The 12,721-nt window shown below is 38.5% G+C and overlaps 1 long non-coding RNA gene across 1 annotated transcript in view; it reads right to left on the reverse strand.

The window, feature by feature from the left end:
• Positions 1-559: 559 nt before the first annotated feature.
• The window catches only part of LOC138823154 (uncharacterized), a 44,066-nt gene continuing 31,904 nt past the window's right edge, over positions 560-12,721 (reverse strand). The window contains exon 3 of the long non-coding RNA XR_011370753.1: positions 560-720. This is a non-coding gene — a long non-coding RNA (uncharacterized lncRNA). The remainder of the gene's footprint in view (positions 721-12,721) is intronic.

A 12,721-nucleotide genomic window follows, 5' to 3' on the forward strand; every position in this document is an offset into this window, starting at 1 on the left:
CCTTTCAATATATTTGAGAGGAGTGATATAGAGAATCATGTGATAATTCTAGTTTTCACTTTTTGAGGGTGTAAAGGTTTGCATTTTGCCATTTTTTTCTCAAGCTGAAGGATGCTATGGCTTCGTATGGTGAAATCCTCATCATAATGGTAAAAGGAGGTTGGAGGGTGAGGACATGATCACGATGACTAGGATGAATTTGATTAGTGAGATCACTAGGAAGCAAAAGAGTCAAGAGTCTCATCCTTTGACTTTGGGAAGACACAGAAACAATGCACCAAACCTGGAAGTTGGGGGTGGCCAAACCGTATCAGCAAGGGCCTTTGTCTTGGTTTTTTCCAGCCTCTATAACTTTGAGAAATAATCCTCTTTGTTCTTTATTAGCCACCCAGTCCATGTTAGTAAAACAGTTTAAGAGGGCAAAGGTTTCTCAAACACCTTCTTGCATCTACTGGCTCTTAAGAAACAACTTGTGCCATCAAGTTTTCTTTTAACATGGTCCATTTTTATTAGTAAGTTTTATTATTGAAACTAGACTGTACATCATTTAACCCTTTATTCAGAAGAACATGTTATTTTCAATCAGTTTTAACAGAATTCAGAAATATAGAGACTTGGCAGCAACTGTGCTCACAGACTAGATGAATTGTTCTAAGTTTGACCAAGTGAGAAAGCCAGTGTACCAGCAGCTCCTTTGTTCCAGATTTCAGCCCACTCGAGCTAGAGAAAGACAGTGATATCATTAATTTGGAAAATTATTTTCTACAGTAGAATAACAGCACAATGTGGCAATTTCCTTAAGCTTCAGCTTTAAGTCATTTTAAAATAGCAGCAATGGCCCCTGGCCAACTTAGGAATGTAGTGAATTGAGTGAGAGACCTCAATGCTGGGTTATTCCAAGTGGTGCATTAACTCTGTCAACTTGCCAACGGCTCAAACAAAAACTTTTTGATAAAGTTCTATTGCTTCTTCAGTAAACAATTTAGAAAGCTCGGTCACTAGATTTGAGCCAAGCAAAAAAGCACTTTGTTTTGCATGTATTTCCTATCTTTTTTTTCCATTTCTTCTGCTTTTCCCAGCAATTGTGCAGACACACAGTGAGCTGGCTCTATCTCTTCTCCCCAGCATCAGTCAGTGAAGTATAAAAAGAAACAATCATTTATTAAAGCATTACTATTTTAATAGTGCTTGTGAATGTGAGAGAGAGGGGGGGAGGGAGATAGAGGGGGGAGAGAGAGAAAGGGGAGAGAGGGAGAGAGAGAAAAGGGAAAGAGGGAGAGAGAGAGAGGGAGAGAAAGAGAGGGAGAGAGAGGGGGGAAAGAGAGATGGAGAGAGAGAGAAAAGGGAGGGAGAGAGAGAGAGATTGAAAGAAAGAGAGTGCCTTGAATTCAGGGCCTCAGCACTGTCCCTGATCTTTTTTGCTAAGGCTGGTGCCTTACCTCCTCTTCTAGCTTTTTGCTGGTGAATTGAAGATAACATTTTTTTTTTATTTATCTTCCAGGGCTGGCTTTAGACCTAGATCCACAGATCTCTGCCTCCTGAGTAGCTAGGAATACAGGTGTGAGCCGCAGGAGCCTGGCTAGTGCTTATATTTTTAAATGACATCACAACACTAGGAGAGTGGTTCTCAACCCTAGCAAAAGACTCTGATCGACTGGGAAGATGCACCAAACCAAAAATAGGGATGCTGGAATATATCCCTAGAAGTTCTGATCTAAGTAGTTCTGAGGTGGGAAGGATCTGGGTATCAGTGATTAAAAAACAAAAACATTTCCAGGTGATAAGATACAGCCAGATAGGAAGTACCTTACCTTAACTGAATTTCTAATCACAAATAATACACAAACTTCTTGGAGGTCCCCAGAGAGCCTTTAAAAGGTTCTTTAAAATCATCCCCAAAAGTCTTTTCCATTGATTTTCAAAATTCATTATAAAAATGAATATAACTATGTTGTTATTAGCACTTCACTCCAAAAAATATTATAAAGTATGTGTGTTGGCTTGGGATGCTCTTATCAGAGCATAGAAGGATAGAATGCAATTCATGTGAATTAGGCTATGATACCTAACCAAGCTTTCCCCATTGACAGCCCATAGGCAATCCCATAACCATGGATTTCACTGGTGCCCAAACCTGGATTTCTAAATAGCATTTTCTACCAAAGGGTACCAGGGCTTGAAAAAATGAACAAATTCATGTTCAGATGTGGAAAATACATCACAGGCCTGAAGATAGCTATTTTCTCTCAAGCAAGGAAGCTCAAAGTGTAATGAAGTTGTTTCAAATAGACTCAAAAGCCAGAGTGAAGGCATTCTTATAAGCTACATTTGAAGTAATTTGAACATCAGAAGGAACAATGACCTTAAGGTGGTTGTAACATAACCAAAATCTATAGTCTACAATGACATTCCACATTAAGTAAAAAAAAACAACAACTGGAGAGATGAAGAAACTCATTTGCCACTATTGGAATCAATTATTACAACTTCATTCTAAAAGGGGAGGAAGAAGTAGACATAAATTCTCCTCTTAACTCTTCCATTCTAGGGATGGAAGCTAATCTCCAGTTGATACAGCGAAGTTCTATTTTATGTATGGATACTAACTATTAAAAAGTAGATTTTATACATGGGGACATGATAAATTATACAAGACTCTAGGCATTCACAAACAGTGAGGCCAAAGGAGGACATTCTTAGGAGAGGAACACAAAGGGTGCACCTGATCATATAAAATGATATTTATGGAAATGAACTCCAGGAAATAGAAACAAGATTTTTTTTATCTTTGTACAAAAAGATTTTAAAAGATCATCAGGGCTGGGATGTAGCTCAGTGGCAAAGCGCTTGCCTAGCATGTGTAATGTCCTGGGTTCGATCCCCAATACCAAAAAAAGAAAAAGACAAAAAAATACAGTTAAAAGATCATCAAACTACATGAAAACAATTGATTCTTGTAACAGTTGCTAACAAATGATGAAAATAGTAGGTAGAAAGCTAATAGTACTTCTGCTTTTGTGACAGATGAACTAACAGGGATACAAGAAACCCTTCCACCTGACAGAACACAGAATGTAGGAAAATTTAACATCGAGGGCATTGGCCATCAGACAGAAAAGGACAGTGGCACTTGAGAGATGGAAACAAATGAGGTGAGCCCTTTGAATTGCCAGCTTACTGCTTGGCATTAGATTTCTGGCTGCATTTGCTTCTCAGTATTTTGACTAAGATCAAGTATAGATCTTTCTGACTGCAGTAGAAGTGAAGGGAATCCAGGCAGAACTCAGAGTGTCTCCCTGACTTGAGGAGCTAAAACTAGAAGTTCAAAAACTATAGCTGAGGGGGCTGGGAAGGTGGCTCAGTGGTAGAGCGTTTGCCTTGCATGCATGAGGCCCTGGGTTCGATTCCTCAGCACCACATAAGCAAAAAGAAAAAAGCTGGAAGTGGCACTGTGGCTCAAGTGGTAGAGTGCTAGCTTTGAGCTGAAGAGCTGAGGGACAGCACCCAGGCCCAGAGTTCAGGCCCCATGACTGGACCAAAAACAAAAAAAAAACAAAAAACAAACAAACAAAAAACTATAGCTGAGGATGTAGCTCAGTGGTGCAGAGTGTACTTGGCATGGGCAAGGCTTTGGGTTTGATCTCTTCCATTCCACAAAAAAGACAAATGTCATCCAGGATGAGGTTGTAGTGAGAGGTTGGAAGGTGAATGAAAAGGGTGAAGGCGGGCAAATATGGTCACAATACATTATATACCTGTGTAAAATGGCACAATGAAGCTCATTGTGGTTGGTCTGGGAATATGAAAGGGAAGATAAGAGAGAGTGTTGGAGGGGGTAAGTCAAATTAAGATATCTTATATGTGTATAGGGATATGTCAAAATGAAACTCCATGTACAATTAATGAGTGATAATAAAAATATAAAACAAATGAACAAACAATTCTAGATTCCTCAGAATTTTTAGGGCAGAAAAGTAATGAGCTTCACAAAGAAAATTCTGGAAAGGTGTTTTACTCAGGTATTTAACTAGTAATGACCAATATATGCACCAGAGAAAGAAGTATCTGAATGAGTAGAAGGAGTTGGGTTTTCTAATTAAGCCAAAACAACAAATAAACTAAAACTTCCAACAAGAAAACTCTGGCTTGAGTATGTCTTCATTTGTGAAATATATTTAGTATTGCCGATGTAGTCTTAGCAATCTTAGTCTTACAGAAAATTATTGAAGCTAGTCTTACTTTGAAACCAGAACCAGAATGTATATATGTATACATATGCATACATACACACATGTACATATGTGCATATGCACATACCCATGCACACACTTGTAATCCTAGTACTTGAGAGGTTGAGTAAGAGGATCATGAGTTTGGAGCTACCAAGACAATGTCACAAAAGCATAAATGAGTGAATGAATGAAGAAAATAGTCATGTACCAATATCATTTACGAACATATATAAAGGCTAAGCAAAAGTTAAGCAATTTGAATCTAATAGAATATAAATGTCATAACCAAGTGGAGTTTCTCTCAGGAATGCAAGGTTGGTATTTAAACAGAGGAAAGTTCCCAAACTAACAGCAGAAGAAAACCATCCAAATCTGATAAAGGGAATCTCTGAGGATAGAGATCACATCGTATTTAAGTTCTATAATCTTTTTTTTGGGGGGGGGGTCTAGTCGTGGGGCCTGAACTCTGGGCCTGGGCGCTGTACCTCAGCTCTTTAACTCAAGTCTAGCGCTCTACCACTTGAGCCACAGCGCCACTTCTGGCTTTTTTTCTTTTTGCTTATGTGGTGCTGGGGAATCGAACCCAGGGCCTCAGGCATGCAAGGCAAGTGCTCTACCACTGAGCCACCTTCCCAGCCCAAAGAGATCACATCGTATTTAATGGATAAAAGACTACATGTTTTTCTCCAGGAATAAGTTCTACTGATTTTATGTGGTATTGTGCAAGCTGGGCAGCAAAGATGTTTCTTTTTTGGTTTGAGTTTTTTTAACTGTTTTAACATTGTTGTTTTAACAACTGTTGTTGTTTCTCTGGGATTGAACCCAGGTCATTGCACTTGCTAAGCAAGCACTTTGCCACTGAGCTACATTTCAGTTCCAAAAGATGGACCTTTAGTCTGTGGTAGGGAATAACACTCCCTCCCCACCCAATTTTACTGTAGGTAAAACTTTACACATATCTAGAGTCCTGCAGAATTCTTCAGATGCTTATTTGTTCTCCAGTGCTCTTGAAATGGAGTGTGCATCCACGATACTTAACTTGGAACAGTGGGGCCTGGAGACAGAAAAATGACATCACAAAGGAACTGGTGCTATCTGGCTTAAATCAAAGAGTTCTGAGCAATCTGAACAGCCTCAAGGTTGCCCTTGTCTACCAAAGTATGTAGTGGGAGCTCCTCCCGCCACTGCTGCTTTTGTAATTGTGTTTGAAACCAGAGTTTTTCATCACTTGTTAGGCAAAAAAAAAAAAAAAAAGACGGAATCCACTGACATTTACATTTCATCCAATAGTGCTCTAGAACTTCCGCCTGTCGCTGAAGCTAAGTAAGAGCAGCTTTGTTATAAAACTCATTTGAACAGATTAGCATGTACTCTTTGTTTTATTTACTTGTATATAGACAGTTTGAGATACAAAAATTTGCATATTTTTTCCAGAATGGTCATTAACTTCTGCTTTTAAAAAGTAAGTCTGAAGCCAGGCACTGGTGGCTCATGCCTATAATCCTAGCTACTCAGGAAGGTGAGAGCTGAGAATCACGGTTCAAAGCCTACCTGGGAAAGTCTGTGAGACACTTATTTCCAATAAATTCCTCAACAAAAAAAGTTGCAAGTAATGCTGTGGCTCAAGTGGTAGAGCACTAGCCCTGAGCAAAAGAAGTTCAGGAAAAGCACCCTCAGGACTAGAAAATGAGCACGAAGCCAAGGCCTAAAGATTATGTAGAAGAATGAACTTTCTTTGTTGCAAGTGGTGCAAAGCATTGTGGTATCAATGTTTATAAGCTTTGTCCCAGGATGTATGTTTCTCTTGGCTTCTCAAAGTGGCAATTACTGAACATGAAAAGTAACACGCAGAGTCAGGCATGGAGGTGCATACCTGCCATTCTAGAACTCAAGAGGCTGAGGCAGGGAAGTCTTGAGTTCCAGCCTGTGCTACATAGTTAGACTCTGTGTCAAAAAGAAAAGAAGGAAAAGAGGAAAGGAGGGGAAGAGAGAGAGGAAGAAGGAGGAGAAAGAGGAGGAGAGGGTTGGAATTTTGTTATGCTTTCAAAATGTAATACGTTTTATTTTCAGGCAAGCAACCATCTCATTGACTTCATTTCTAGATGTTTGTTGTGATAACTATATTCGATTCTTCTTTTCACCACGTGGCAAATCAGAAAGGGAAACTATGACCTTCTGGATAGGCTTCATCTCTTTTGAATGGATAAATTTCAATGCAGTTAATTAACTTCATGACACTGGTCTAGGGGAAGAGAAAGAAAAGGAGGAGAGAGAAGAGGAGAAAAGTAAAAGAGGAGAGGAGAAAAGAGGAAAGGAGAAAATAGAAGAGATGAAAAATGAGAGGAGAAAACCATGCAAAATAAATGAAGTTTTAACAGTGGAATTTCAGTTATTCCGCAATGGTGAGACCCAGATTTATTGCACCTAGCTTTAAAACAAGACAGTCTCTCCATCGTCTCTGCCTGAGCTCATTACCGTAGAGTCTACTTCGAAAGTGAAAAAATTAAATTGTCTCAGCTTTACAGATTTGACTCCCTACTTTTCTTTTTTTCTTTTTCTTTGCTGTCAGAAAATGGTGAACGGAGTGGAAATTTTGTTTCAAAGCTGTTCAAGGATTATTACAAGCATAAAGTAGCCTTGTAAATGTCTCCCACTTGGAAGCAAAGGCACATCAGCAAAATACAACACTAGTGACATGAAGGATTCTTTTAAGTGGTGATACTTTCACATTTCTGTGTTTTCAACTTCATACAATGTTTTTATGCTGGTCACATTTGAAACATCTCTTCAGCCACACAAAATAAATAAGAGGTCTTTCAAGGTGCAACTACAACTTACATAGTATTGGAATTGAGGAAGAAAAAATTCAGTCTGCTTCATATACAAGATGGAGCAACAATGTAATCCACAATGTAACACTGACCTTCTCAAAAAAGGTTGCTAAGAAACATCTCCCATGTGTAGTATTCGAAATAAAACAATTTAGATTCTCACCGAAAAGTTTAAAAATAAAAATCATCTCATGTAAAAAGCAAGACATTTCAATAGGAAAGCTGATTCTTCTTCCCCTATTTTATACTTTCTTGTCTTCATGTAATAATTCTAAATTCATGAGAAAAGAATTTTATTACAGTATAAAAACCTTAGGAACAAGCTACAAGTACTGATTTTTTAATAAACAAATTTTCCTTCCTGAAATGTAATCAATCATCAGTAAAATGTACTCAACATTTGGAGTATACCTGTAACTCACTTAGGAAAGAGGTGTAATTAAGTATATTTGCTGATAAGGCTGTTTGTCTTAATATAAAGCACTTCAACAAAGAACTAGATCACCAATAAAAAGTATACTCTTAAAGCAGTCTGGAGGGCCCTCAGAAAACTAAATATTGACCTCCCCTATGACCCAGCCATACCACTCCTAGGCATCTATCTAACAAGAACCAGGATACAAGGACATATGCACCTCCATGTTCATTGCAACACTGTTTACAATAGCCAGGATATGGAAACAACCCAGATGACCTACTACAGATGAATGGATTAAAAAACTGTGGTATTTATATACACTAGAATATTATGCAGCCATTAGAAAGGACAAAATAATGGCATTCGCAGGGAAATGGATAGAACAAGAGAAATCATGTTGAGTGAGGTAAGCCAAGAGCAAAGAGACAAACAGCACATGGTCTCTCTGATAGTGTATGTTAAATCCAAAACATAAGGTGATACCACATAGTAAACCAGACTCGAGAAACAAAGGACCTCCACTCATCTGGTCAAACCATTACTAAATAAACCCATGCTGCTGATCACATATATGGCATATATGTGCACATCAGAGGAAAACTAGGAGGAAGACACAGAACTAGAGGGAAACAGCGGAAAACATACAACAGCAGGACCCATCACTGCACTGGACATTGATCAAAATGAACTAAGCAACTCAATGGCAGCGATGGGGGGGAGGGAATGAGAGGGAACAAGGGAACACTAAGCAAAAGGAAAGGAATGTACATATCACACAGTATGGAAGAAATAACTGTATTGTGAAAGCTCATAGAACTAATAAACTTTATACACCATGGTAGACAATTTGCCCCATGAAGGTTAGAATGTGTTTGTGACTTCAACTAAGTATCACTACCCCACAATACTGTGAAATTTGTGAAATTATGTAATCACTTAATCACAATAAAGAATTTGCAGAAAAAAAGTGTACTCTTTCACTTATTTGGGTTTACTTATTTAAGCAGAAAGTCATTCATTTTGGTAGAATTTTTGCCTATAGGACCAGGCCACAGAAGACATTGGAAATGTCAAATTGTCATTTGGTAAGAGACTAGTGCTTTCTTTTTTTTTCTTTTTTTTTTTTTTTTTTTTGGTCGGTCGTGAGGCTTGAACTCTGGGCCTGGGCGCTGTCCCTCAGCTCTTCAGCTCAAGGCGAGCGCTCTACCACTTGAGCTACAGTGCCACTTCCGGTTTTCTGGTGGTTTATTGGAGATAGGAGTCTCACAGTCTCTCCTGCCTGGGCTGGCTTTGAACCGTGATCCTCAGATCTCAGCCTCCTGAGTAGCTAGGATTACAGGCGTGAGCCACCAGCGCCTGGCGAGACTAGTGCTTTCTTAAGACAGAGAGGCAGCCATTCATTGTTTTGTGCTTGAAGAATTCCTCAATCAACTTCCTCTTTAGAATCAATCACAGTCTCTGAGCTCCCAGAAGGGCCTACCTCCAAGGTAACTCCCAACCCTGGGTGGGCACAGCCAGACAGGTATCTTTCTGTGTGCAGTGCAGTGGGCCTCGACCTTGAGCAGCTCCATCTGTGATTGCAGGATGTTCCCGTTGGCCTTGGAAGATGTGGTAATGGCGTTGATCTTTATTTAATTTTTATTATAGCCTATCCTTGCATAGCCCAGGCAGGCTTCAGACTCACCATCTATCTGCTGCATTCAGTGCTGGGATTACAGGCATATCCCAACATGCCCGGCTAAATGTGTCTTTAGTAAACTGTTGTAGTATTTTTATTTAATATCCCGTTTTACTCAGCTGCCATACTCCTGTGTGCTTCCTTAATTCAGAGCTCTTGTTCTGACTCTGTATACTGCTAGGCCAAGAAACCATTTCATCAGAGTTTTGCACTTCACACCAGTCATGTCTTACTTAGACATAATGCTATATTTTGAGCATAATTCAGGAATGTTACTGTTTTTAATTCTGTTCCTACTGGAAAGTAGGTCTTCTACTGAAAGTTTTGGCTTCTACGACAGAGTTGACTCAAGACTAGAAATAGATATGGTTACAGCACAAATCGAGGACTGAACTATCAATTCTAATGCTGGTGTTGCCATTGACAGGCATGGAGTATCTGCTTTCCTTTGATATATGGGTCAGTGATAGTGAATAGAGACAAACATGATGGAAAGATGCCAGTTCCTTAGACCTGAATGAGCACTTGTCAATGAGCAACGTGGCTTCATAGTTATGGTGAAATATGAAAATTGAAAAGTGACAGCAAACTTAATTTTGTTTTGCTTTCAAAATGTAATTGTTTTATTTTCAGGCAAGCAACCTTCTCATTGACCTCATTTCTAGACGTTTTTTGTGATAACTATAATACATTCCTCTTTTTACCATGTGGCAAATCAGAAAGGGAAACTATGCTCTTCTGGATAGGCTTTTGAATTTGTAAGTTTCCATGTAGTTAATTAACTTCATGACATTGGTCTAAGTGTAACTGAGACAAATCTCAAGTAGGAAATAGAAAAATCTTTTTCTATTACATAAAGAACATAACTAGAAGAGAGAATAATAATGTGTTTTATAAATATGTCATCTTTTAATTTTTCTCTTTCTATATGGTTCTAGTTGATTGGGTTTTAGAAACTGGATAAGATTTCCACTTTTACAAGGGACCTTGTAATGAATCATTTGACATCTGATAATAAGTGCCAAAGGAATAACACTAAACATTTTAAATGCCCATTATGGTGAATATGATTATTTCTGAAGGCTTAAATTTCCTTATTCCATAATATTGTTCATTTCTAATGTATCCATCAAGTTAGTTCACAAAACAGCACAGTAAAAAGAAAAGAGCACAATTATTGTGGTCTCCATCATTATTCAGATGTTTTCAACAGAAACTTCTAGTAGCATAGAATAAAAGGAAATATTTTAATGTGGTATAAAAAAGTCTTATAAGAATCCTATGATGAACATATTAAGCAATAACATTGGAATTGTTTCCATTAAAATTTAATTATTTCCATTAAATTATTTCCATTAAAGTTAGGAAATAATAATTTCCAGTTTTTTAACTCTAACAAGAAAAGAAATAATCAGTATAAATTTTTAAAGGGGGAATAAAATATCTTATTTTCTTCTTAATATCATCACATATTCAGAAAAGCCAAGAGGATAATAAACTTCTTTGAAAATAACAGCAGAACTTAGTAATATGATTAAGTACAAGATAAATATACAAAACCCACAGTAATTTTATTTTATAATAGCAATAATAAGTTAGAAGTAGAAATGGAAAAATCCTATTCATAATAGAATTTACAGAACAAAACTTATAACCTAAGACAACAGACATAAGGCCTTTACTCAGAAAAATAAGACAGGGTCAGACTATGTAGCCTCGGCTGTCCACAAGCCTTGGCCTCCTGAGTGTTGAGAGTCAGATATGAGCTAACCTCCCCAGGTAGGAAAGCATATACATGTTTTTTCCTTGAGGGACATGAAATAGAATGTGAACTAACAACTATTTTCACATCCAATATAAGGAGGTTTTTGGTTGTTCGTTTTTGTGGTTCTGGGGTCAAACCCAGGACTTCTCCCATGTTAGTCTAGGTCTTTACCACTGAGCCACATTCCCAGCTCCTCTATACTTATTTTTAAGTTATGTGGAGAAAGACATCATATAGGAAACTGAAAAGCAAATGGTAGATTAGAATGATATAATTATATTGTACGTGACAGGTGAAGGGTCATTTCTGCATACACACAATTTTTTCCTACCAATCCTTGAGAAAAAGATAACTCAATGAAACAAAAGGCAATTCACATAAGAGAAAACATAGGTTATCAAGAAATACTTGAGCCAGGCGCTGGTAACTTACACCTGTAATCCTAACTACTCAGGAGGCTGAGATCTGAGGATGGAGGTTCAAAGTCAGCCCAGGCAGGAAAGTCCATGAGATTCTTTTTTTTTTTTTTTTTTTGCCAGTCATGGGGCCTGAGCTCTGGGCCTGGGCGCTGTCCCTCAGCTCTTCCGCTCAAGACTAGCACTCTACCACTTGAGCCACAGCGCTACTTCTGGCTTTTTCTGCTTATGTGGTGCTGAGGAATCGAACCCAGGGCCTCATGCATGCAAGGCAAGCTCTCTACCACTGAGCCACCTTCCCAGCCCGTCCATGAGCAATAAACCACCAGAAAACCAGAAGTGGTACTGTGGCTCAAGTGGTAGAGTGCTAGCCTTGAGTTGAAGAGCTGAGGAACAGTGCCCAGGCCCAGAGTTCAAGCCCCACAACTGACAAAAAAAAAATCTTGAAAATGTGCCTAAACCCATTAGTAACATAGAAACACAAATAAGGAAGACAGAATGTCAATCATTTTAGAAATCCACAGGAGCTAAGGTGGTTGGAGGTGGGGTTGAAGTTGGCAACCTAATACATAACTGTTGAGAGAGTGTCAGTTGCTATGGTAGTTTGACTTTTGTTTGTTTGTTTGTTTGGTGTTTGGTGTGTGTGTGTGTGTGTGTGTGTGTGTGTGTGTGTGTGTGTGTGTGTGTGTGTGTGTGTGTTGGTACTGTGGCTTAAACTCAGGCTCTCTTGTTCACTTAGCTTTTTTACTCAAGGCGGGCACTCTATCACTTGAGCCACATCTCTACTTCTAGCTTGTTTTTGCTAGTGAATTAGAGACAAGAGTCTCACAGACTTTTTTTTTTAACTCACGCTGACTTTCAACCATGATTCCAGATCACAGCCTTCTGAGTAACTAGGATTATAGGCTAGACACTGTGTTTTGATATTATTCATCCCCTAATGTTCTATATTATTTTTAAAAGTAGGATACAAAATCCTATATTCTTATTTTCACATCCAAGGAACACGACAGCAAAAATGTCATAACTTCTGTACCTTTTAAGAATTGCATCTGTGGAACGTCAGAAGGAAGAAAAAACCCACCCTTGTCCTCTCTGAAGGGGGTTAGTTCCTGTCCCTCCCACTAGGCTGATCACCAAAATCAGCAGATGCTCTAGTACCTTAGACAATGCAACAGTGTTTACATATACTACGCATTGCTTCCTGTATATTCTTAGTCATTTTTGGATTACTTGTAAAGCTTAATGCAAGATCAATTCTATGTACCTAGTTGCTATGCTACATTGTTTATGGAATCATGATAAGAAGAAGAGTCTGCACATATTCAGATCAAATTAAAAACTATTTTCTATCTGATGATGCTTGAATCCACAGACACAG

The sequence above is a fragment of the Dipodomys merriami genome, unplaced genomic scaffold, assembly GCF_024711535.1.
Source record: "Dipodomys merriami isolate MVZ:Mamm:240054 unplaced genomic scaffold, mDipMer1.0.p SCAF_1, whole genome shotgun sequence".
Classification (NCBI taxonomy): Eukaryota; Metazoa; Chordata; class Mammalia; order Rodentia; family Heteromyidae; genus Dipodomys; species Dipodomys merriami.